Source organism: Ranitomeya imitator, chromosome 1 (genome assembly GCF_032444005.1).
Source record: "Ranitomeya imitator isolate aRanImi1 chromosome 1, aRanImi1.pri, whole genome shotgun sequence".
NCBI classification, from domain to species: domain Eukaryota; kingdom Metazoa; phylum Chordata; class Amphibia; order Anura; family Dendrobatidae; genus Ranitomeya; species Ranitomeya imitator.
Genome location: NC_091282.1, coordinates 718107494 through 718134971, shown reverse-complemented (window position 1 = coordinate 718134971; position 27478 = coordinate 718107494).

The following is a 27478-nucleotide window of genomic DNA, read 5'->3' as shown; positions in this document are numbered from 1 at the left end:
ATCATTTTTTTCTTTCCCTGCCTTTTTTACCATACAGTCTGATGTTCCTTATCCCCTGCTACACTTTTTTATATATACAAATTTTTTCATTTTCATGATATTAATTTTAATAAATTATTTTTGTATCAATTGCTTCCTGTATGTGTATATTATTTTAATATAAAAATTATTTTATCTTCTGTGTAATCATGGTTTTTTAACTACCAATAAAGTGTAATTATTTTACATATTTTGTTTCTTGAATACTTTGTTTGGGTAATAGATCCCAAGTCTTGCCTGCATCTGTGGTCTTCCATCAAGCTTTGGCCACTGCAGGTGCTACTGAGCGTAGACATTGGTCCCATCACCTTGCTCAGGCTCATGCTATTTGTCTGGTTACTGCTGGCTCTTCAGCAAAGCCTATGGTAACCAGTGGTAGGCAGCGACGAGCGAACGCTCTGGTGACTAAGTCCAGAAATCACCCTACTGAGCATGCTCATGATGTGACAACGTCTCATTGGTGGTCGGAAGTCAGCTGCTCTGGTGATGTGACATCTCCGAATTGGTCCATGGGCAAGGTCCTTGAGCTTTACGTATAAAAGGCTCTCAGAGGCGCATGCCGGTGCCAAGTATCAACCTCTTTCCATGTGAGAATGAGACAATGCAACAGTGTGATTTTTGTCAGCTTGTGCTCAGGGTCGGCCGTAAGCCGCTAGAATTCTGGCAACTCTGGAGAGGAGTTTGTCTGTATGAATTCAGGACTGGCATCTAGCCATTAGAGTTCCGACACCTCCGGAGAGGAGTTGGTTAAGTGCTGCTGCTGACTGCTTGACCACTATTTGCTACTTGCCCCCTTAGTGGGCTTTGATCCCCTGTGAGGTTAACAGGGATCGTGTCTAGCATCATATATTCTTTGTTACTGTGCGCAAGTGACACAGCTCTATTGCAGGGCATCTGCTTCGCTACTGTGTGCAAGTGACACAGCTCTATAACAGAGCATCTATTCTGTTTTTTTGTGTGACTGACACAACTTTGTGTGCTGTTCACTGAGTGATGTGTAGCTCAGTGCGAGCTAGCAATCGCTCGCTACGTGTTCTGCCATTGTTCACATTAGCTGCAGTTTTACATCTCTGCACGGTGGACCACGGGTTGCGATTGCACTTCTTTATTAAATTTATTAAGTGCAATCTGCCAACTCTAACACTATGTGACTGCAGCCTTATGAATGGTCACATCACATGGTGAGGATTCTCAAGTAAGAGATATGCATACTACCGGCCACAATCCCACTAGACTTCCATGGCCTTGCTAAATACAAATGAAGTCAATGAGTCCTCACACATCTAGTTGGAATGTGATTCGAAGTATGAATATCTCACAGTTGTGTTCACATAATCGCAAGATCTTGCTGCCTGCACCGGATATTCCCCACAGCGCACACTGCTTGCAATGTGAGAATTCACAATTCTGCAGTCACATAGAGTGACTACAAACTTTTGTGATAAGCCTGGACCACCCCTTTAACTTTAAGGAAGCTCTAATGTACAGAGCTGAAATACTGTATAACACCCAGAGAAGTGTATGAGTCCCTACTGTACATCTATATGCTTCTTCTAAGGGTGCCATGTTTGGGAAATTTACTTTGCGTTCCCTAAACACCCTGTTATGGTACCCCTGAGTGTGTGTGATCTGGGGATTAGTTTCTTACCCCATTCCGGTCCACAATTGGCATGATGGTATGGGGAACTTGATATTTTGTGGCGATTCAATGATGCCAGAGTTTGTTGGAAAAAGTTAAGAACGTCTTTACTTGCATGCTTCACACAGGGTTTCAACACTTGGTAGAAAACACAGGAATACTTCACCATTTCTTCTGAATTATGCAGAAATTCATATGACATCTTGATGGTACTGTTACAATTTCAGAGTGACCAAGTACTTCTGAAAGCTTTACAGCTCCGAACTTCAACATTCTCTATCTTTCATTGCAATAGAAGCCCCATGCTCGGAATAATACTTCTCTACCCCTCCAAAACCGATATCACACAATGACTTGTAGCTCACTCCTAACTGCCTAAGGGAATTATGCCTCCGTCAGCTCTATTTATTGATTGCTACAGCAGGTATTCACTGATGGTGAAAGGAGCCTTCTTATTACTTCTCCTTCAGTCTCTGCACCCTCCTTATATAGGGTGCCAGGATGACTTTTCCACCTTTGCACTCTGATATGTAGGCCTATGAGGATGTTTTCTGATAGATTTTGTTGTGCATCATTGGTTTAATATCTCCAAAATATGAAATAAACCCAGTTTTGGTGGTCTAGTCACCTTTCCTATTGGGTGAGGAGCCCGGAAGACCTAAAGATGTAGCAACTGGCAAGCTACCGGTTCACCTAATAGCAAAGCACTAAAATAGTATAATGGTTAGTGCAGTGCCCCAGAGATCTGGTTGTTGCAGTATGACACTCTGCCACTAAGGGGAGTAGCGATGGTACGTCTGATGGCACTGAAGGAATTCTACTGACCAGGTATCACTAGCACACATTACACTTCACACTCCGGCCACTAGGGGGAGCAAAGGGCTTTATTTATTGGGCCACTCCTCACACTGGTAAAACTAGGGGTTGGATAGGAAGTTAGTCAGAAGCTGACTGGGTTGGATTCAGGCAACATCCCGTGGCAGGGGGTGTTGCAGGGAGAAGACACAGGGGGTCCCTGTCAGGCGTGGGAACCTGGCAGGCACCTAGCGACCAGAATAGAACGTTACGGAACCGCGCCTGCACACCCCGCGGCGGTAGCCTAAGAAAGAGACATGAAGGGAAGGATACTGTGGAACAGTGTAAACGAGATCAAGCACAAAGGAGAACCAGTAGGAGTCGTGCCGTGAGACCGAGGCAACATCCTACTGAGGTGCGTAGCCGGTGGCCAGAACACCGAGGGAGTAACTGACTCTACGCATTACTTCAAACTCCGCAGGACAGTTAATTATAGGTTGGCTGTCTCACCTAAACACCTACGAAGACATAGGGGGCAACTGTGGGAGAGGGGCGTCTCTAGGGTCCTGGAAGAACTCCAGGCCTTCCCGTCATACGGGTGCGTCCTAGCCATACCTGGGGGACGTTGCACTAGAAAGATCTGGAACAAATTAGAAAGAACGAACGAGAACAGAAGTTGTGAGGACTATTCCGAATGCTCAGCAGGGTAGCACTACAACACACAGGCGCTATTGGTAGGCAACGATTTCCACCTGCAAAGGGAATTCTGGATGTGCCCATCGGACCGGCCGGTCTCAGATAGCCCTGTTAACTGTGCTCTGGATTGAGGATCCTGAAGTCTTCAGTAAAGAGGTAAAGAGACTGCAACCTTATGTCCTCGTTATTGACTGCACCTCACACCATCACCATCCACCTTATTGGGAAGCCCTGGGGACATATTTCACCTGTGGGAAGGTATACCATCCAGCTGCCATTCCATCACCCCAGCGGACCCCACAGCAGCGTCGGTCACCCTGACCGAACACCACAGGTGGCGTCACGAATCCCTGACAGACTCCTATCACCCTTTTATTGGACGCCCCTTAGCAGGGTCACGGACCGAGTCTAGCCACCGTGACAGCCTCAGAACCGAATCAGAGAGGCCCGGTTCCGAGAACTCGTGGCCCTGTGTCTGGGGGCGCTCCATTAGCTTGCTACTTCTGAAGATTGTGAAGACTTGGCTTAAAGGTCATAGAAAGGATGTGGAGGGGAACGCAAACACCAGCCCTATCTGTCCTGGGTGACAAAACTGTAACGGGCACCGAGTTTGAGATGTTTATATGGAGACACCTTCTGTGTTGGCCATTGTCCGTAGGGCTTTGTCTGCCTCCATTAAGGCTCCGAGCACACAATCAAATAGAAAAAAATTATAATATTTGTCATAAAAAAATAGAACGGATTTCTGTTTTATCTCTTCCAATATTAATTGTGAGATGAATAGGCGAACAGCACTTGATTGGGTCATTAAGGGGATGGTTTATGTCCTGTAGATCATAGACTGTCTCTCCCTGGGTTTATGTGCAAGGACACTCCAAATAGTCATGTATCAGATGTAATGTTTCCATGCTGCATGGAGAGAGATAGGAGACATTCACTGAGGTTTTTATCTTCATCGTATAGATCAATTTTCGAATACTGTATTCACTGACTGAGTACAAAACCAATTTTATCTGCTGCATTGATGTGTGAACTATATCAAAGGGGAGAACATTTCTTCTTTCCGCCGCCTGGTCCTGGACGGTGATCATTTAGGCGTGATCCTGTAAATATACATATTTAGAGCTCTTTAAACCATGCTTTTCAGGTGACCTTGAACTGGCAGCAGTTGATTCTTCCAGGATATTTAACAGCAAAGTGTGTCTTGGTAATGATTGGTGGGTGGGAGATGCCAATCACAGCAGAAGAAATGATCAGGCCGATGCGCCATTTAATAGCACAGATCTTTAATGGTGCAGCACCTAGCATTCCATTCCCCGTCTGTGACATAGTGGTTTTTAACCCATTAAAAGCTTAAGAGTGTAAGAAATGCACAGTGGCAGAATAAGGCAATTCTGACAAGTTAGTATGGAGCACAATAAGAATAATAAAAGAAAACAGTTAAAATCTATACAATTTATTATTGGGATATTTAAAGCATCTCAACCCTTAATTGTCCCAGGGTAGAACGAAATGGACGTCAATGCCCTAAACATATTGTGAAACCCATGAAATGAATAGATTTTGTAAAAGATATGATCATATTCCCATCTACATTCTATGAGTTTAGAAGCACTTTCACTAATACCAGAAAAGCAATATTAGAAATTCATTCATGTGCCCCTATGACTAAAATTGTTACCTTTAGAGTAAAAAAAAAATGACACTATAGACAGGTCCACACAAGGAGAAAGATAAAAACAAGTAAAATGATTAGTATTGCATATGTTTTTTCCTTCTTTTAGGATAAAAATGGCATAAACTGTACATATACCTGGTTTCAAAAAAACACAAAAATTATTCCAATCTGCCATGAATTATCCAATCGAGTTCTAACAATTTGTAATTACTTTTTTTTTTGCATTATTAAATATTCCTTCATAGCAGTTGGAGCTTTATTTTTCTAAGTCTTCATTCTTGTAACAAAAAAATGACTAATTTTCAGTAGAAGTTCTATGGGTACATATATAACTCTATGATCATGACCCAGGGTTAAAAAAAAGGGGGCCGATGAGAAGGCAAGAAACAGATGGGTTGTGTCAAACTATTGTGTTTCAAAGGATATAATTAGTATGGGTGAGAGTATGTATTTACGGTAATTAAATACCCCCACAATTGCCAAATAGCACTGTGTTGTCCAAGTGGGCAACATATCTTTCATTTTGGCAAGGTGGGGGGTAAATGAATGTAAATAACATAACTCAAAGCCCATATTTGGACATATAGCAACATTTGCAAGAAAAGAAAGGATACTTTTGGCATTATTTATGGTATTTAGCCATGATTAGAGTCCTGCCTTGACGTTGGTCCTGTTTCCCAACGTATGTTTTGCGTAGCATCACTTCCTCAGGGGTCGTGGCTTATGCGTGTGTAGAGTGCGGTATAAATATGCGGCTGTTCCGGCCATCAGCCAATAGTGTGCAGTGATGATGCGCGTGTGCATCGGGACCAGACTCCACCCCACCCCTATATATCTACATCACTGTCACGTGAGGCAGCCGGCACCAGGTCGCTCATGCAGACACTGACAGGACAACAAAGTGAATGGAACAGAAGGAGGAGCCGATGTGTTTGCTGAAACGGAATTCAATACAGCAATCAGTGTTATGCTGGAATGTGAATATGTATGAGAAGAAAAAAGTGACGAGTGCTGTGTTAGTTAACATAGCGACTAAAAAAGAATGAACTATTGAATATTAAATTGAATATTAAAAGTGCATGTGCAAAGTTAAATGTAAACAGAGGAATTGTAGATTGTGAGCCCTCGCGGGCAGGGTCCTCTTTCCTCCTGTACCAGTTGTGACTTGTATTGTTTAAGATTATTGTACTTGTTTTCATTATGTATACCCCTCCTCACATGTAAAGCGCCATGGAATAAATGGCGCTATAATAATAAATAATAATAATAATAATAATAATGATTAACTAATTAGGACATTAAAGACACATATAGACATCATATGCAAAAATGTAGATGTTTGTCATGGTGAATGAGAAACATTATGGCATGTTTGTAATGACAAACTAGCAACAATAAAAAACCGGAAAGGAAGGAGGAAAAAGAAAAGAACACAGGTATGTCACCTCATATATTTGTAACATACCACCATTAATGAAAGGTTCTGTGTATGAATAATCTCTATACAGGTGTATTCAGAAATAACGCAGTGTTCACTTTCTTTACATCTTGTAGATGGTGCGGTCTGATTTTTCAGCCACTTGACAGAAACCCTGCTCCCACAAGAACAACACGGTTGATCACAGTCCAGAAAGGAAAAAATAGGTAAGAAGAGCACACATATTAGTAAAACAAAATGACATACAGAATAAACTACCGATTAAAAGCACCTACCGATTAAAAGCACCTTACGAGCTTGGTGGTATAATATAGGTGGAAACATTTTAAATTAAAAACCCTTATAATTAAAGAAAGGAGACACATCTCAGTGATTTGTTCAGTACCTGGAGCGACATTTTGCCCACTATAGTTATCCATTTGCATTCCTTATGGGCAACAAGCAGCATAATGTCGCCCCCTCTAATACCACACTGGGTATGTTCTATTTCCCTAACCCAGAAGTACTTCCGGTTACATTTAGGGAATGCCTTAAAGTAGTGAGGGATTGTTTTGACTTGGATATAGTCAGTCTTTGCTTCGGCAGCCTTGATGTTGTAAGGGGTGTACAAGGATTGGTTTGTGCCCCACTCCCCTCATCCGTGTTTCTATGCCCTTGAGAAGCTGGTACTTGTAATATATCCTATAATGCTGCTATATGGTGTATGTCCGTTATGTGGTATGTGTATTATAATATTGCTATACTGTGTAATGTGTTGCAAATACATATATATATATATATATATATATATATATATATATTTGTTGTATTGTATAAAAGTAGGGAAAGTATAAGAATCAGATTAGCTCACTAGAGGGGCACAAGAGAATAGAGTAAGTGAGGGATCAGATAGACCAATAGGATTTAGTTAATTAGGAGGGGCCAACTGGGTGTAAGCTGGGGGAGCTTCCTAGAGTTAGTCAGAGAAGGCTGGGAGCCAGGACAGGGCAGTTGTGTCCCGCAACGTTCAAGCTGGGAGCCTAGCCGTCCAGGGCCTATGGGCTGATAGTCACATGGTGGTGGAGGAATACAGGGCAGCATCAAGATGGTAGCAGCTAATTTCCTGGGAACTATCCTAAATGTCCGTTGCAAAACGGATGGAGAACTCCTGAAGTGAGTTAGGCTGGCCAGCAGGGCCGGCTCCAGGTTTTTCTGGGCCCCGGGCGAAAACGTCTGTGGGCCCCTTTAACACATACCACAATTCATGATGCACAGATACAGCAGATAAATATAGGTATAGTACAATGCCAAAGATTTCACTTCTTACATTACATTAGTGATATCTATTGTACATTCTATAATAGCTCAGAAATCGGACAGAATGTTTCTCCATACAGTATTATGAGGCCCATATATTGCTCCATACAGAATAATCAGCCCCATATATTGCCCTCATACAGTGTAATCAGCTCCATACAGTTTGAGCCCAATATAATGCTCCATACAGTATGATGAGCCCCATAAATTGCTCCACACAGAATGGGCCCCATATAATGCTCCAGTATATGATGAGCCCCATGTATTGCTCCATACAGTATAATGAGGCCCATATAATGCTCAATACAGTTTAATGAGGGGCCCATGGTACAGGAATATAGGGGTGCATAAAGATATTGGGATGTGCACGGGCACAGGATTGGCATATAGGGGTGCATATAGAGATATGGGGTGCACAGAGACACGAGACAGGTGTACAGGGTTGCATTTAGATATATGCATTTAGATATATGGGAGTGCACACACATAGGACAGGCGTATAGGGGTACCTATAGATATATGGGGGTGCACATAGACACATAGGACAGGTGTATAGGGGTACAAATAGATATATGGGGGTGCACATAGACACATAGGACAGGTGTATAGGGGTACAAATAGATATATGGGGGTGCACACAGGCACATTGGACAGGCGTATATGGGTACAAATAGATATATGGGGGTGCACACAGACAGGACAGGCGTATAGGGGTACAAATAGATATATGGGGGTGCACACAGACACATAGGATAGGAGTATAGGGTGCATATAGATATATGGGGGTGCACACAGACACATAGGATAGGCGTATAGGGGTGCATATAGGTATATGGGGGTGCACACAGACACATAGGACAGGTGTATAGGGGTGCATATAGATATGTGGGGGTGCACACAGACACAGGACAGGCATTGGGTGCAAATAGCTATATGGGGGTCCACAGACAGGCATTTAGGGGTACATAAAGATATATAGGGGTTCTCACTATACCATGTCTGCTCCCACTTACAAGATCACACACGATACGGGGTGCAGACAATTGGGGGTCGCAGCACATATATGGCGCTGTTTTACAGCAGCTATGAGTGGCAGCAGCGCAAGTTAGTAAGTGCTGGGTGCAAATAGCGCCCTGTGATGGGTGTGGACTTACCCAGTGCCAGGTGCAAAACGGGCAACAGCAGTGCGCTGAGCCCTGGGGCAGCTCAACACTCCCATGCCGACCCCGGTGCCTCCGTCTGCTACACGCGCCGGAGTGCAGACCAGATGTCCCCGGAGCCCTGTGTTGCTGCAAGCGCACCCCTTGTAAAAAGCCTCCAGCTGCCAGGTGAGAAGCACCGCGGCACCAGGTGTATGAGCCTGAGCTCTGCGGCTCCATCCTCCCTGCCTGCAGCAGCCACAGCAGCCTGGCATCAACTGCTCCTCCAGCCGCTGCCAGGCCCTCTGCCATCTTACAGTGCGCTCAGTGACCTCTATCCGTCATTCCGCCTCTGTCTCATGGAGCGCACAGTCAATCTCGTGTCTGTGTCGTCGCATGGAGGGCTCAGAGCCCGATCTCAGGCAGTCTCATGAAGTGTCCACTGTGCACGCTGGTGTCCCTGATGGCGAGTGGGCCCCTCGCCTGCTCAGGGTCCCGGCACTTGCCCAGGTGCGCCGGGTGCTGACGCCGGCCCTGCTGGCCAGTCAGGAAGCTGCAGTACCGAAGGCGACGGTCTGTCCCTGCAATATTCCTGGAGGAGTGAGGAACAGCACAGGAAATGAAAAGGTTATACTCTGTGAAAAATCTTGTGTTATCTCTGTGACTAAACTGGATGAGCTGTGTAAAGAACTGAGTAAAGTTGTTTTGTTGGAACTGGATGTGGACTCTGCCTGTCATTATGTGGTGCTTAAAGGAACGAAGCCACAGCAGACCAAGGTGGACTCTGATACACAAGTAAATGGTCACCCAAGTGCACAAGAAAAGGGACAATGTGTTTATGTGATGGAGGGCCAGGGTGTGCCAGTACTGCCACCCTCTGCCACGATTACCCCCTGGCCTCCGTTTCAATGTCATGCACGTGTTCATGTGTGTGAGTCCCTAGGCATCCCGAGGTTAGTACAATATATATTTTTGGACAACTGCATTAGCATAATAAATGACCTGAGTAGTGTTAAAGGTAATGTGCTGTTTAATGCAAAAACTCTTCTTTCTATCTGCTGAGTCTAAGACTGAGGTACGGCAGACATTCCCGTATGAGATGCAATTACCACATGGGAAGTAGCCAGGAGTAGGGGCTCCAGATCCAAAAGGGGTCTTTTAAATAGTAGGGATATAATGGCTATTCACAAACATGTCCCCAAGGTTTCTACTCCTCCTTGAGGTCATGAGGGGATAGTCCAACAGGTGCCTAGATAGAGCTGGTTTTGTTTTCAGGATGCTCCAATGTTTTTGTAAACTGCTCATTGTTGAGGCCCAACCCCAATTTTATGTAGAGATAAAATTAATTTTAGCCTTCTTTTGTTCTTTTTCATGTGGTGGTGTAGTACTGCAACCCGGTATGGTGCCTAGCTCTTGAATGTCCTGCTTTGATGCATCTGTTGCTATGTCCCCTAGCTTGAAACCTTTTGTGGAGGTCAGTTGATTGTGCCTCAAATCTGGAGTCAGAGGAACAGATCCACATCAGCTTGAGGTACTGACCAACTGGGATGGCCTCGATGGTATTGTAAGGGTGGCTTGAATCCGCATGCAACAAAGAATTGGCTGAGGTAAACATCAGTCTGCAAGTGCAGATGTTGGTCACTTATAATATTGATGTCCAGGAAATCCACCTCAGCTTTGCTTGATGTGCACGTCAGTTTGATGTTAAATCTATTGCAATTTAGTTGTTTCATGAATTGTTGCAATTGGCATTCAGAGCCCTGCCAGATGATAAACACATCATCTATATAGCACTGCACATGGTCCGCAGCCAGGGAGCCATCCCCAACAAAAATATCTCTAAGAAGAGGGTGGAAAAGGATTATGCGCAGGCCGCACCCATGGCAGTGCCACAGTGCTGCAAATAGAAGACATTGTTAAATACAAAGATGTTCTGAGTGAGTATGTAGGTTAAAAATTCCATAATTAATTCACACATTTGGCCATTTCAGTTGTTCACGCCCAGGAAGAATCGGACCGCCTCCAGACCATCCTCATGACGGATGAAGTTATATTATTAGTGATGAGCGAGTATACTCGCTGCTCGGGTATTCCCGAGCACGCTCGGGTGGTCTCCGAGTATATGTGACTGCTCAGAGATTTAGTTTTCCTTGCTGCAGCTGCATGATTTGCGGCTGCTAGACAGCTTGATTACATGTGGGGATTCCCTAGCAACTAGGCAACCCCCACATGTACTCAGGCTGGCTAGCAGCTGTAAATCTGCTAGCAGCTGCATCAACAAAAACTAAATCTCCGAGCAGTCACAAATACTCGGAGACCATCCGAACGCGCTCGGGAAAACCCGAGCAACGAGGATACTCGCTCATCACTATATATTATGCCTCAATATGTGCCATAACTAACAGCATATTCACTTCCTATTGCATCCCATTGATCCTCGCCAGGACATCCGTTGTGTCCCTGGCATAGGAGGGGAGTGCCTCCACGATAGGTCTCAAGTAATAGTCTATAAATTTACATATGTGGTTACAAAGCCCCCCTATGCCAAACACAATGGGATGACCAGAGGATCAGTGGGATTTTTGTGCACTTTAGGTAAAAAGTACAATGTGGGGATTTTTGGTGATTTGGTTAGAAGTCCATCAAGAATTTGTTTTGGAGTGATTTCCTTTTCAAAAGCTTGTACCAAAATTCCTTCAAGCTCAGTGAGGAAAGACCTAGGGGGCTCTGATCCAAATTCAAATAGGTATCCCTATCTTTGAGGTGTCTCAGAGCCTCTCTTTCATACATTGCTTTTGGGCATTTTTCCCCCTCGTCGACTGATTTAATCACAATGTCATCATACATTTGCAACTGCTGTAATGCTTTTCTTTGTTTAGATATTAAATGATCTGATCTGTGTCTTGTTGCAATTTCTAGAAATTCTTCTAGTACCAGTCTGGTGAAAATTTCCATCCCGGACCCAGCGAGAAAGGATGAAACTTTGTTGACCTGGGGAGGCTACATGGAGGACACATACCTGTGGTGGGGGGGTCTGCTCCCCTAGGAGATCCACAAGTTTTTTTGTTGTTGCTAAATTGTTATTACAAACATGATAAAATGTTTATCATTCACCATGACAAACATCTACATTTTTACATATGATGTCTATATGTGTTTTTGATGTCCTAATTAGTTAATCCTCTGTTTACATTTAACTTTGCACAGGCACTTTTAATATTCAATAGTTCGCTACTTTTTAGTCACTATGTTTACTAACACAGCACTCGTCCCTTTTTCTTCTCCTATATATTCACATTCCAACATAACACTGATTGCTGTATTGTACTCCGTTTCAGCAAGCACAGCTTCCACTAGTTACAGTACATTGCACCATTGATACGCATGCACGAACCCGTCGCCTCCCTCTTCCATTCCATTCACCTCGTCGTCCTGTCAGCACCTGTGTGATGAGCGACCTGGTGTTGGCCACCACATGTGGAGGCCAGGGGCACACCTATCATGAGGCCACTTGAGGCGGTTGCCTCAGGCGGCGCCAACTGCTGATAAAAAGGGGGGCGGCATCTGCCGGGAGCCGTTCTTTCAGATGCCAGCTTGTGCCTGCATTTGGCCGCTCTTCTCTTCCTGACATCCTGTTATCTCCCGCTGTACCACTGCCCGCTTCATACTGGGGAATATGCCCTTTGATTACTGGTGTGGGGTGGCTTTTATGCTCCAGGTTCAGCAACTCAGAGAGGGGAGGTGTCCTGCAGGAGAAGAACACTGGCCAATGAATGCTCTCACATCACTGACAGGAAGAGCTGATTGGCCAGTGCTCCTGTCCTCCTGCATGGCGCGTCTTTAAAGGGAAGAAGTGAGAGCCAGGAAATAAGATCACAGGAGCCACCTGTGCTGGAAGATACAGGAGAAGCAGCTCCAATCCACAAGGTGGCAGATCTGCTGGGCAATCCCAGCAGAAAGAGTGAGTGTGGGGCTCAGCTGTTGTGAGCAGGGGAAGCTGCACATGTGCACCAGCCCCCACCCCTGTAGCACAGAGGAGTGTGTGTCTCCATGTTTCTCTGTGTGTGTCTGTGTGGGAGGGTTGTATCAGTGTGTGTGAGGGGGGTGTCATGTGTGGGTTGTGTCTCTCTGTCTTTTTGTGTAGGTTGAGTCTTTCAGTGTGGTGTGTGAGTTGTGTCTGCATGTGTCTATGTGTGCATCTGTGTGTGGATTGCGTGTCTGTGTCTGCTTGTTTGTGTGTCCATGTGTATGTGTAGATTGCGTGTTTGTGTGTGGGTTGCGTGTCTGTGTCTGCTTGTGTGTGTATGTGTGCGTGGGTTGCGTGTCTGTGTGTGGGTTGCGTGCGTGTGTCTGCTTGTGTGTCTGTGTGTGGGTTGCATGCTTGTGTGGGTTGTGTGAGTGGATTGCGTGTCTGTGTGTGGGCTGCGTGTGTGTGTCTGTGTGGGTTGCATGTCTGTGTGTGGGTTGCATGTCTGTGTGTGGGTTGCATGTCTGTGTGTGGGTTGCGTGTCTGTGTGGGTTGCGTGTCTGTGTGTGAGTTGCGTGTCTGTGTGTGAGTTGCATGTCTGTGTGTGGGTTGCGTGTGTGTTGTTTGTGGGTTGTGTCTCTCTTTGTGTGTAGGTTGTGTCTGTCTGTGTGTGTTGTGTCTATGTGTGTGTCTGCGTGTGTGGGTTGTGTCTGTGTGTGGGTTGCATCTCTGTGTGTGTCTGCTTGTGTCTATGTGTGTGTCTGCTTGTGTCTATGTGTGTGTCTGCTTGTGTCTGTGTGTGTGTCTGTGTGTGTGTCTGTCTGTGGGTTGCGTGTCTGTGTGTCTGCTTGTGTGTACTTGTCTGTGTATGGGTTGCATGTCTGTGTGTGTTGCATGTCTGTGTTTGGGTTGTTTGTGTGTGGGTTGTGTCTTTCTGTGTGGTGTGTGTGTTGTGTCTATGTGTGTGTGTGTGTGATCTGTCTATGTGTGTGGTCTGTCTGTGTGTGTGGTCTGTCTGTGGATTGCATCTCTGTGTGGGTGGCGTGTCTGTGTGTCTATGTGTGTGTCTGCATGTGTCTGTGTGTGGGTTGTGTGTGGGTTTTGTCTCTCTGTCTTTGTGTGCAGGTTGTGTCTTTCTGTATTGTTTTTTGTGCTATGTCTATGTGTCTGCGTGTGTGTGGTCTGTGTGTGGGTTGCTTGTCTGTGTGTGGGTTGCGTCTCTGTGTGGGTTGCACCTCTGTGTGTGTCTGCTTGTGTTTATGTGTGTGTGTGGGTTGCGTATCTGTGTGGGTTGTGTCTGTGTGTGTGGATTGCATGTCTGTTTGTGGGTTGCGTCTCTGTGTGTGGGCTGTGTGTCTTTGTGTGGGTTGTGACTCTGTGTGTCTGCATGTGTCTGTGTGGGTTGCGTGTCTATGTGTCTGTGTGTGTCTGTGTGGGTTGCGTGTCTGTGTGTGGATTGTGTGTGGGTTGTGTGTCTGTGTGGGTTGTTTGTGTGTAGGTTGTGTCTCTCTGTATTTGTGTGTAGGTTGTGTCTTTCTGTGTGGTGTGTGGGTTGTGTCAGTGTGGGTTGCGTGTCTGTGTGTGGGTTGCGTCTGTGGGTTGCATCTATGTGTGCGTCTGCTTGTGTCTATATGTGTGTGGGGGTTGCGTGTCTGTGTGTGGGTTGCGTGTCTGTGTGTGGGTTGCGTGTCTGTGTGTGGGTTGTGTCTGTGTGTCTCTGTGTGTCTGTGTGGGTTGAGTGTCTGTGTGGGTTGTTTGTGTGTAGGTTATGTCTTTCTGTGTGATGTGTGGGTTGTGTCTGTGTGTGTCTTTGTTGTGTGTCTGTGTGTGGTTGCATGTCTGTGTGTGGATTGCATGTCTGTGTGTGGGTTGTGTCTCTCTGTCTTTGTGTGGTGTGTGGGTTGTGTCTGTGTGTGTCTATGTGTGTCTGCGTGTGTGTGTTGTGTGTCTGTGTGTGTGTGTCTGCGTGTGTGTCTGTGTGTCTGCGTGTGTGTAGTTTGTGTCTCTGTGGTGTGTGGGTTGTGTCTGTGGTGTGGGTTGTGTCTGTGGTGTGTTTGCCTGTGTGTGTGGATTGTGTCTCTCTGTGGTGTGTGGGTTGTGTCACTCTGTGTGTTGTGTGGGTTGTCTGTTGTGTGTCGGTGTGGGTTGTGTTTCTGTGTTGACTGTGAGTTGTGTCTGTGTGTGTCTGCGTGTGTGTGTGAGTTGTGCGTGTATGTGTGTGTTGTATCTCTGTGTGTGGGGGGGCTGTGTGTGTTTGTGTGTTTAGATATCTTGTGAGAATACTGAGGTGTGTGTATATACACTTGTCCTGCATGCATGTTCTGTATATATATGATGTTTACCTGCTGTGCATCTGTTATATTGCATGTGTGCACTAAGGACATGTATGATGTGTGTGTCTGTGTGACTGTATGATGTGTATGTAATGAGCATGTGTTGTCCAGTATATGTGTGCTGTATATCATGTAATTTAACCCCTTCACCACCTTTGACGTTCATATACGTCAAAGGTTGTATCCTTGCCTTTAATACAATCTCGCATGCTGGCAATATACTATATGGAGGAATATTGGTGGTGCATTATACTATATAGAGGACTATGGGGGGTGCATTAGAAAATATGGAGGACTATGAGGGTGCATTATACTATATGGAAGACTATGGGGGTGCATTATGTTATATGGAAGACAATGGATGGTGCATTATAATATATGGAGCACTATATGAAGCCAATTATAATATACTAGATTGTGGCCCGATTCTAACGCATCGGGTATTCTAGAATATGCATGTCCCCGTAGTATATGGACACTGATGATTCCAGAATTCGCGGCAGACTGTGCCCGTTGCTGATTGGTCGAGGCAACCTTTATGACATCATCGTCGCCATGGCAACCATTATGACATCTACGTCGATACTGTACCCGTTGCTGATTGGTCGAGGCCTGGCGGCCTCGACCAATCAGACGCGGGATGTCTACGTCCTTTATGACATCATCGTCGCTGTGCCCGTCGCTGATTGGTCGAGGCCTGGCGGCCTCGACCAATCAGAGACGTGGGATTTCTACGTCGATACTGTGCCCGTCGCTGATTGGTCGAGGCCTGGCAGCCTCGACCAATCAGAGACGTGGGATTTCCAGGACAGACAGACAGAAAGACAGACAGACGGAAAAACCCTTAGACAATTATATATATAGACTAGATTGTGGCCCGATTCTAACGCATCGGGTATTCTAGAATATGCATGTCCCCGTAGTATATGGACAATGATGATTCCAGAATTCGCGGCAGACTGTGCCCGTCGCTGATTGGTCGAGGCAACCTTTATGACATCATCGTCGCCATGGCAACCATTATGACATCTACGTCGTTACTGTGCCCGTCGCTGAATCAGAAACGTGGGATTTCTACATCCTTTATGACATCATCGTCGCTGTGCCCGTTGCTGATTGGTCGAGGCCTGGCGGCCTCGACCAATCAGAGACGCGGGATGTCTACGTCCTTTATGACATCATCGTCGCTGTGCCGGTCGCTGATTGGTCGAGGCCTGGCGGCCTCGACCAATCAGAAACGTGGGATTTCCAGGACAGACAGACAGACAGACAGACAGAAAGACAGACAGACGGAAAAACCCTTAGGCAATCTATATATATAATTGTCTAAGGGTTTTTCCGTCTGTCTGTCTTTCTGTCTGTCTGTCTGTCTTTCTGTCTGTCTGTCTGTCCTGGAAATCCCGCGTCTCTGATTGGTCGAGGCCGCCAGGCTTCGACCAATCAGAGACCGGCACAGCATCGACGTAGAAATCCCGCGTCTCTGATTGGTCGAGGACACCAGGACTCGACCAATCAGCAACGGGCACAGCGACGATGATGTCATAAAGGACGTAGACATCTCACGTTTCTGATTCAGCGACGGGCAAAGTATCGACGTAGATGTCATAATGGTTGCCATGGCGACGATGATCTCATAAAGGTTGCCTCGACCAATCAGCGACGGGCACAGTCTGCCGCGAATTCTGGAATCATTATTGTCCATATACTACGGGGACATGCATATTCTAGAATACCCGATGCATTAGAATCGGGCCACAGTCTAGTTATATATATAGATGGAAGTAATTATAATATTTGGAGGCCTCTGTGGGGGGCATGATAATACTTGAAGGGCTATGAGGAAGCTTTTATACTTTATGGAGGGCTGTGTGTGGGGGGGGGGCATTATACTGTACGTAGTTCCTTTATACAATACAGAGGGCTCACAGTTGGGGATCATACTGTGGCCGAATAGTTGAGGGGGTACAGTAAGGTCATCATACTGTGCGTGTGGCGGAATCACCGTTGGGGGGTCATAGTGTTTGCGGGGCACCTTTGTGGACATCATACTCTATGGGGGCAATGAAAGAGGAATCTAGGGCTTCAATAGGACGAAAATTACTTTGTGATGGCAGCAAAGTTGTGAGATATGTACCTGTGTGACTCAGACAAAAAATTTTTTTGAGGGGAGCAATAAGAGCTTATGCTTTGGGGCCCCATGATTCCTTTGTATGCCCTGGTGCAGGATGCATTGTCCCTTTCACATACGTCTCTGCTACAGGACTGGTTGCCCATAACTTACACACCATGTCCAATGCTGCCCCTTAGTACATACAGGCATTCAGCCATGTTTCTCCTGAGTGTCAGTTTTGCTCATGCCCTTTCTTGTTCTCACATCACTTACTCAACCCAATAGGAAGGCCCCTGCTATTAGCTCTTGACAGCCTCGTGTGTGGTGCTTGTGATTGGCTAAGCTTTTTGGGAGAAGGAGGCGTGGTCTGTTGGGGAAGACGCGCCATTTTACCAGCTTAGTGCAGCGGCGGCTTGTTGATGCTCAGACTGCAGGTTGTTGCATGTTGTGTGTGGACGGTGCTGCATGGTGGACATGTCTGACTGGTCAGTGCCAGGCAGCCGCCACATTGAAGCTGCCCAGAGTTTTGTAGGTGTGTGCTAGAGATAATAGGTTGGCAATCAGTGCTGCCTCCTGTGCTATAAGGATGCAGGACTGTGTCTGCCTACAGGAACACAGCTCTGCAGCCATCACTGTGTATCTGTATGCTTGTGCCAAGCCTGCCATTGCCATTAATGACCCTTGTTCTGGATTCTTCTGTGCTGTTTTTGTATGTGTGTGTGATGGCGCTGACATACTTGTATTTGGACATTTTTTTTTCTATTTCTCTAAATTAAAATGTCCACTATTGTCCTCATTTTTACAGTATAGATATAAATGTGTATAAACCAGATTTATTACTACCTATTTTAAAAAATGTACTATGGGGGGGGGGTGCCGTTCTGCACTTCACCTCAGGCAGCACAGAGGCTAGGTTCACCCCTGGTAGAGGCATAGGGGTGGGTGGGGCGAAGCCGGGTCCCAAAGCACCGCACACGCGTGTAATCACTGAACACTATTGGCTGATGTCAGATCATGTGACCGGAACAGCCGCATATTTATACTGGACACTATACACACATAAGCCATGCCCCCTGAGGAAACTACGCTACACAAAACATACTTTGGGGAAGGGGACCGATGTCAAGGCAGGACTCTAATCATAGGTGAATACTGTAAATAATATTACTGTATTTTTTGGACTATAAGACAAACTTTTTCCATAAAAAATGTGGAGGAAAATGTGGGTGCGTCTTATAGTCCGGATGCACCTGCTCTGGCATTGGTGGGGAGGCAGGGGAGTGGTAGTGGCAGAGCAGCGGGTCACAGGAGACAGGAGCTGGTGGCTGTGGCTAACTCTTGTACCTGCTGCTAAAAAGAAATGAAAATTCACTGCATTCCACGCCCATGGGCGTGGAGGGCAGTGAATATTAATTTCTCTTTAATAGCATCCTGGTATGCAAAGCCCCATCCTTATCCTGGTATAATTGGCCCCATCACCATCCTGGTATACAGGGACCCATCAGAAAAACATGAAAAAAGCAAACCATTACACTTACCTTCCTACGCTCCCTCGCAGCATCTCTTGCGATGCCTTCAGCTGATTTATGCTTGTTAGCAGCGCAAGGCAGGAATGTCATGTGCTGCTTACAAGACGAAGGACAACTGTGGGAATACTCACAGCTTCCCACGCCGAGACTATGTGCATCAAAGCCAGTGAGTATTCATTGCTCTTTAGTAGCGAGCACAGTGTCAGCCACAAACATTCTGAGGCTGCTGGGCTTTCAAGTGTCTCCGCTAATAATGGGAATAAATATTCACTGCATTCCACACCTATGGAAGGATATGGATGAGATGGCCATGCACACCAGGATGGGCATGAGAGGGGCCATGCCTACCAGGATGAGGATGACAGGACCCTACCAGGATAGGGGTTATTAAGAACATAATTGACCACATTTTTTGCTTCAGTTTTTTTTTTCTAATTTGCTCCTCTAAAACCTAGGTGCGACTTTTGGTCCGGTGCATCTTATAGTCCAAAAAATACGGTAATACTTTCCTTTATTTTCTTGCAAATTTTGTAATATGTCCAAACATGGGCTTTGAATATGTCCAAAGACATACTGATAGGTAATTTAGATTGTGAGCCCCATCAGGGACAGCGATGATAAAAACTGTAAAGCGCTGCGGAATATGTTATAAAAATAAAGATTATTATTATTTTTACTAGATGGTGGCCCGATTCTAACGCATCGGGTATTTTAGAATATGCATGTCCACATAGTATATTGCCCAGCCCACATAGTATATTGCCCAGCCACATAGTATATTGCCCAGCCACACGTAGTATATTGCCCAGCCACGTAGTATATTGCCCAGCCACGTAATATATTGCCCAGCCACGTAGTATATTGTCCAACGACATAGTATATTGTGCAGCCACGTAGTATATTGGCCATTTACGTAGTTTATTGCCCAGTCATGTAGTATATTGCCCAGCCACGTAGTATATTGCCCAGCCACGTAGTATATTGCCCAGTGACGTAGTATATTGCGCAGCCACGTAGTATATTGGCCAGATACGTAGTATATTGCCCATTCATGTAGCATATTGCCCAGCCACGTAGTATATTGCCCAGCCACGTAGTATATTGCCCAGTGACGTAGTATATTGTCCAGCCACGTAGTATATTGCCCAGACACGTAGTATATTGCCCAGTGATGTAGTATATTGCCCAGCCATGTAGTATATTGCCCAGCCATGTAGTATATTGCCCAGTGACGTAGTATATTGCGCAGCCACGTAGTATATTGGCCAGTTACATGACCGTGACATCATGGCAGGTCCTTCTGCCATACCATCTTTGCCACCGGAAAATGCAGCAGAAGATGGCGGCTGGTGGGAGCGGCTCAGCGGACAACAGAGGGTGGGTATAGCACGTTTATTTTTTTTTAATTATTTTTAACATTACATTTTTTACTATTGATGCCGCATAGGCAGCGTCAATAGTAAAAAGTTGGGGACACACAGGGTTAATAGTGACGGTAACGGAGTGCGTTACCCGCGGCATAACGCGGTCCATTACCGCCGGCATTAACCCTGTGTTAGCGGTGACCGGAGGGGAGTATGCGGGCGACAGGCACTGACTGCGGGGAGTAGGGGCCGGCCATTTTTTTCCAGACTGTGCCCATCGCTGATTGGTCCTGGCAGCCATGACAGGCAGCTGGCGAGACCAATCAGCGAATGAATAACCGTGACAGAAGGACAGACAGACGGAAGTGACCCTTAGACAATTATATATAAGATAAGATATTTACATTCATATTTTTAATTGGTAACATTTGCCACTCAATCAGACAACAATAAGTTCAATTTTCAGATAATTTTTGGATTTAATAATGAACAGCCAACATCATAGGATAACAGACATCATTCCATCCAACGTTTCGGCAATATTTGCCTTCGTCAAGGAAGTCTGTATAGAATAAGTTCAGTGCAGCGTGATGCATATCATGTCATAAGGCATAAAGTAGAAACAGCCCATATGCTGTGACGAGGAAATGCCGGCGTGTCTCCGGTGATAACAAGCAGTTTATCATGCCGGCATTTCCTCGTCACAGCATATGGGCTGTTTCTACAACAGACCACCCCTAATGTAAGTGCTATTTAGTAATATACTTAATTATGGTCTCATGAGGACACAGTCGATACCGGAGACAGGATATTCTATGGGATCACAGAATAGGTTTGAATCATGCACTGTACATATGGGTTGTAGGTCAGGATAATGTTGGTATTTCTCCCCATGATGGTTTAGTAGTGACCTGAGCTGTGATATGGATTAACTTTGTATTACTAACATATACCGTATTTTTCGGACTACAAGATGCACTTTTTCCCCCCAAAAAAAGGGGGGAAAATGGGGGGTGCGTCTAATAGTCGCAATGCAGGCTTACCGTGGCGGCAGAGGTGCGGTGGCAGAGGTGCAACGGCAGAGTTGCGGCGGCAGAGGTGCGGCGCCAGAGGAGGCGCAGTAAGCGGGGTCCCTTTCTCCGGTGAGGTGATGCAGCAGCCCGGTAAGCAGCAGAGCTGGGTGAATCCTGTTATCGGTGGTGGCGGCCATTTTCCTGAGGCCGCGCATGCGCAGTTGAGCGCTCTGCTTCCCGGGGCTTCAGGAAAATGGCCGCCGCGATCTCCATCTGCGCACGCGCGGCCTCCAGCGGCCATTTTCCTGAAGCCCCGGGAAGCAGAGCGCTTCATCTGCACACGCGCGGCCTCAGGAAGATGGCCGCCCCCACCGATAACAACAGGATTCACCCGGCTCTGCTGCTTACCGGGCTGCTGCATCACCATACCGGGGAAAGGGACCCCGCTTACTGCGCCTCCTCTGCCGCTGCACCTCTGCCACTGCACCTCTGCCACCGCACCTCTGCCACCGCACCTCTGCCGCCACAGTAAGCCTGCATTGCCTGCACGGTAAGCCTGGGAACCCTCTCACACCATACCTCTCACTGCACCTCCTGATCCCAGCACCTCCTGATCCCAGCACCTCCTCATCCCAGCACCTCCTCATCCCAGCACCTCCTCATCCCAGCACCTTCTCATCCCAGCACCTCCTCATCCCAGCATCACCCCACCTCTGCCGACACCTTGCCTCCTGTGACCCTGCTCTGCCACCTTAAAGCCCTCAGGTAAGATACTGTAAATTCGGACAATAAGACGGACCCCCATCTTATAAAAAATCTTTTTTTCTGCAATTTTCACCCCAAATTTTGGGTGCGCCTTATGGTCCGGTGCGTCTTATAGTCCGAAAAATACGGTAAACCTTGTTTAGTTTAATTTAATAAAGGTTGTAGCTTTTTAATTGGCACGCTATACTGGATTCTCTTTTGTGGCTATAGCTAGTGTAAACAGCCTGGGGCCTCCACCGTTATTCATTGGCCAATCGTGTAATTGTCCGGACACTAGGGGGCAGCAGAGAGCTGTTTCACACAAAGATCACAGCAGTTGGCTCTGCGTGACCTTCCCAGCCTGAGATATTGCGAATTTGTGTGATAAAATCTTGACACTAATGATAGTGAATTCTTGCATCATACACAAGAAAACTTCCAGAAATACTGCTTTCAGGGAGGCCGAGGCAGTCCTTGGCATATTTGTCAACTTTTCTAGTAGTCTAGTTCTCCCCTTCTCTTGGGGAAAATTGGTAAGTATGGTGTAGGCACCAACTTTTCTGATAGTCTAAAAATTATCCCCTTCTCCAGTGAGAATTGGCAAGTTTGTGACAGACACCAGGACAGATGCTTCCTCCTTACCCTCTACACATACACCCTAATGAGCTACTCATATAAGAGCATATAAAAGGCAAAATAATATGTTAGAAGTCAAATACATAGAATCATAGAATGATATAGGTGAAAGGGACATCCTGGGTCATCTGGTCCAACCCCCTGCTCAAAGAAAGATTCACTAAATCATCCCAGACAGATGTCTGTCCAGCCACTGTTTGAAAACTTCCATGGAAGGAGAACTCACCACCTTTCGTGGTAGCCTGTTCTACTCATTGATCACCCTTAATGTCAAAAAGTTTTTTCTAATATCTAATCTGTGTCTCCTCCCATTCAGTTTCATCCCATTACTTCTAGTCTTTTCTTGTGCAAATAAGTGACAGCCCTTGAGATATTTGTAGACAGCTGTTAAGTCTCCTCTCAGTCTTCTTTTTTGCAAGCTAAACATTCCCAAATCCTGCAACCGTTCCTCATAGGACATGGTTTGCAGACCGGTCACCATTCTGGTAGCTCTTTTCTGAACTTGCTCCAATTTGTTGATGTCTTTTTTAAAATGTGGTGCCCAAAACTGGACGCAGTACTCCAGGTGAGGTCTGACCAAAGAGAAGTAGAGGGCAATAATGACTTCGCGTGATCTAGACTGAATGCTTCTGTTAATACATCCCAGAATTGCATTTGCCTTTTTTGCTGCTGCATCACACTTTTGACTCATGTTCAGATTATGAGTCTTTTTCACATATGCTGTTGCTTAGCCCTGTGCCTCCCATTCTGTAAATGCTTTTTTAATTTTTATTGCCCAGATGTAGTACTTTGCATTTTTCCTTGTTAAAAACCATTCTGTTAGTTGCTGCCCTCTGCTCCAGTTTATTTATATCTTTTTGAATCCTCTCTCTCATCTCTAGTATTAGCTATCCCTCCTTGCGTTGTGTCATCAGCAAATTTAATCAGTGTACCCTCAATTTCTTCATCTAAATCATTGATAAAGATGTTGAACAATACAGGGCCCAGGACAGAAACCTGTCGTACCCCACTTGACACATTCTTCCAACTGGATGAGCAGCCATTTACGACCACTCTTTGGGTCCGATCACTAAGCCAGTTATGAATCCACCTAACAGTTGCCTTGTCCATTCCATACTTAGTCATTTTTTCAATAAGGATGGTGTGAGATACTTTGTCAAATGCTTTGCTGAAGTCAAGATATACTATATCTACAGCATTTCCCTGATCCACCCAGTCAGTGATTCTGTCATAGAAGGAAATTAAGTTAGTCTGACATGACTTATTAGTTACAAGCCCATGCTGACTCTGGTTAATCACTTCATTGTTATCCAGGTACTTACATACATGTTGTTTAATAATTTGTTCAAAGATCTTTCCTGGTATGGAAGTGAGACTCACCGGCCTTTTGTTCCCTGGGTCCACCTTCTTTCCCTTTTTGAAGATAGGTACAACATTTGCTCTTTTCCAGTCTTCTGGGACTTCTCCTGTTCTCCAAGAATTTTCAAAGATTATGGAAAATGGTTCAAAAATTTCTTCTGCTATCTCCTTCAGTATTCTGGGGTATAATTCATCTGGACCTGGAGGCTTGAATTCATTTATGTTAGCTAAGTGTTTCCTCACTATGTTTCTGTTTATAGATATCCTGGATTCTTCTACTCATTTAATAGGACAGTGAAGATCTGTTGATGTTACATTTCCTTTCTGAGAGAAAATAGATGCAAAATAGGAATTTAAAAGTTCAGCCTTCTCAACATCCCTTCTTACCATTTCATCATTTTCATCCTGTAAAAATCCTATAGCATCTTTGACTTATACTTTTGACATATCCCCAGAATCCTTTTTTACTGCTTTTGACTAGGGTTGAGCGAAACGGGTCGAACATTTTCAAAAGTCGCCGACTTTTGGCTAAGTCGGGGTTTCATGAAACCCGATCCGACCCCTGTGCGGGGTCGGCCATGCGGTACGCGACTTTCGCGCCAAAGTCGCGTTTCAATGACGCGAAAAGCGCCATTTCTCAGCCAATGAAGGTAAACGCAGAGTGTGGGCAGCGTGATGACATAGGTCCTGGTCCCCACCATCTTAGAGAAGGGCATTGCAGTGATTGGCTTGCTGTCTGCGACGTCACAGGGGTTATAAAGAGGCGTTCCCGCCGACCGCCATCTTACTGCTGCTGATCTGAGCTTAGGGAGAGGTTGCTGCCGCTTTGTCAGAAGCAGGGATAGCGTTAGGCAGGGTCCATTAACCACAAAACCGCTTGTGCTGCAGCGATTTGCACTGTCCAACACCACCCTCGGTGTGCAGGGACAGTGGAAGTTTTTTTTTTTTTTTTTCCCCTCAGCGCTGTAGCTCATTGGGCTGCCCTAGATGGCTCCCTGATAGCTGCATTGCTGTGTGTACGCCGCTGTGCAAACCAACTGCTTTTTTCAAAGCACAAATCCTCTTGTTCCTTCCTTTCTGCACAGCTATCTTTTTTGTTTGTCCACACTTTTTATTTCATTTGTGCATCAGTCCACTCCTTATTGCTGCCTGCCATACCTGGCTGAGATTACTGCAGGCAGGGAGATAGTAGCTGCCTGCCATACCTGGCTGAGATTACTGCAGGCAGGGAGATAGTAATTGTAGGACATTCCCTGTTTTTTTTTTTTTTTTTTTTTGGTGGGAGATTAAGATTGGCAATTTGGCATTTCTGCTAGAGTGCCATCCCTGTGTGTGCCATCTCTCTCACATAGTGGGCCATAGAAAGCCTTTTCATTTTTCTGTATTTTTTTTTTGTGGGGTGTATAAATTCTCCCTGATAAAAATACAGTGGGAGATTAATATTGGCCTTTGGGCTTGTGTGCCAGTCCTGAGTGTGCCATCTCTCTCACAAATAGTGGGCCATAGAAAGCCTATTTTATTTTTTTTTGGGTTTTATAAATTCTCCCTGAAAAAAAGGGAGATTAATATTGGCCTCTGGGCTTGTGTGCCAGTCCTGAGCGTGCCATCTGTGCCAGCCCTGAGCGTGCCATCTCTCTCACAAATAGTGGGCCATAGAAAGCCTATTTAATTTTTTTTTTGGTTTTATAAATTCTCCCTGAAAATAAGGGAGATTAATATTGGCCTCTGGGCTTGTGTGCCAGTTGTGAGCGTGCCATCTGTGCCAGTCCTGAGCGTGCCATCTCTCTCACAAATAGTGGGCCATAGAAAGCCTATTTAATTTTTTTTTTGGTTTTATAAATTTTCCCTGAAAAAAGGGAGATTAATATTGGCCTCTGGGCTTGTGTGCCAGTTGTGAGCGTGCCATCTGTGCCAGCCCTGAGCGTGCCATCTCTCTCACAAATAGTGGGCCATAGAAAGCCTATTTAATTTTTTTTTTTGGTTTTATAAATTCTCCCTGAAAAAAAGGGAGATTAATATTGGCCTCTGGGGTTGTGTGCCAGTTGTGAGCGTGCCATCTGTGCCAGTCCTGAGCGTGCCATCTCTCTCACAAATAGTGGGCCATAGAAAGCCTATTTAATTTTTTTTTTGGTTTTATAAATTTTCCCTGAAAAAAGGGAGATTAATATTGGCCTCTGGGCTTGTGTGCCAGTTGTGAGCGTGCCATCTGTGCCAGTCCTGAGCGTGCCATCTCTCTCACAAATAGTGGGCCATAGAAAGCCTATTTAATTTTTTTTTGGGTTTTATAAATTTTCCCTGAAAAAAGGGAGATTAATATTGGCCTCTGGGCTTGTGTGCCAGTTGTGAGCGTGCCATCTGTGCCAGTCCTGAGCGTGCCATCTCTCTCACAAATAGTGGGCCATAGAAAGCCTATTTAAATATTTTTTTGGTTTTATAAATTCTCCCAGAAAAAAAGGGAGATTAATATTGGCCTCTGGGCTTCTGTGCCAGTCCTGAGCGTGCCATCTGTGCCAGTCCTGAGCGTCCCATCTCTCTCACAAATAGTGGGCCATAGAAAGCCTATTTTTTTTTTTTTTTGGGTTTTAGAAATTCTCCCTGAAAAAAAGGGAGATTAATATTGCCCTTTGGGCTTGTGTGCCAGTACTAAGCGTGCCATCTCTCTCTCTCTCTCAGTCAGTGGGCCATAGAACGCCTATTTTTGGTTTTATTTGTTTTCTAAATTCTCCCTGAAAAAATCATTTTATTTTATTTGGTTTCTAAATTCTTCCTGATAAAATCATATTTTTTTTATTATTTTTTTTTCTAAAGTCTCCCTGAAAAAAAAAAAAAAAAAAAAAAAACAGTGGGAGATTAATATTGGCCTTTCTGCTTGTGTGCCAGTCTTGACTCCTGGGTGCGTCATCTCTCAGTCAGTGGGCCATAGAACGCCTATTTTTGGTTTTATTTGTTTTATAAATTCTCCCTGAAAAAATCATTTTATTTTATTTGGTTTCTAAATTCTTCCTGATAAAATCATATTTTTTTTATTATTTTTTTTTCTAAAGTCTCCCTGAAAAAAAAAAAAAAAAACAACCAAAAAAAACAGTGGGAGATTAATATTGGCCTTTCTGCTTGTGTGCCAGTCTTGACTCCTGGGTGTGCCATCTCTCTCTCTCTCTCTCTCTCTCTCCAATTGTGGTCCATAGAAAGCCTATATTTTTTTTCCTTGATTTGGGTTCCAAAATCTACCAGAGAAAATAACTACATCAATCATTGGTAGAAAAATATTGGCCTCTGGGCTTGTGTGCCACTCCTGACTCCTGTGTGCGTCATCTCTCAGTCAGTGGGCCATAGAACGCCTATTTTTGTTTTTATTTGTTTTATAAATTCTCCCTGAAAAAATCATTTTATTTTATTTGGTTTCTAAATTCTTCCTGATAAAATCATATTTTTTTATTATTTTTTTTTCTAAAGTCTCCCTGAAAAAAAAAAAAAACAAACAAACAAAAAAAACAGTGGGAGATTAATATTGGCCTTTCTGCTTGTGTGCCAGTCTTGACTCCTGGGTGTGCCATCTCTCTCTCTCTCTCTCTCTCTCTCCAATTGTGGTCCATAGAAAGCCTATATTTTTTTTCCTTGATTTGGGTTCCAAAATCTACCAGAGAAAATAACTACATCAATCATTGGTAGAAAAATATTGGCCTCTGGGCTTGTGTGCCACTCC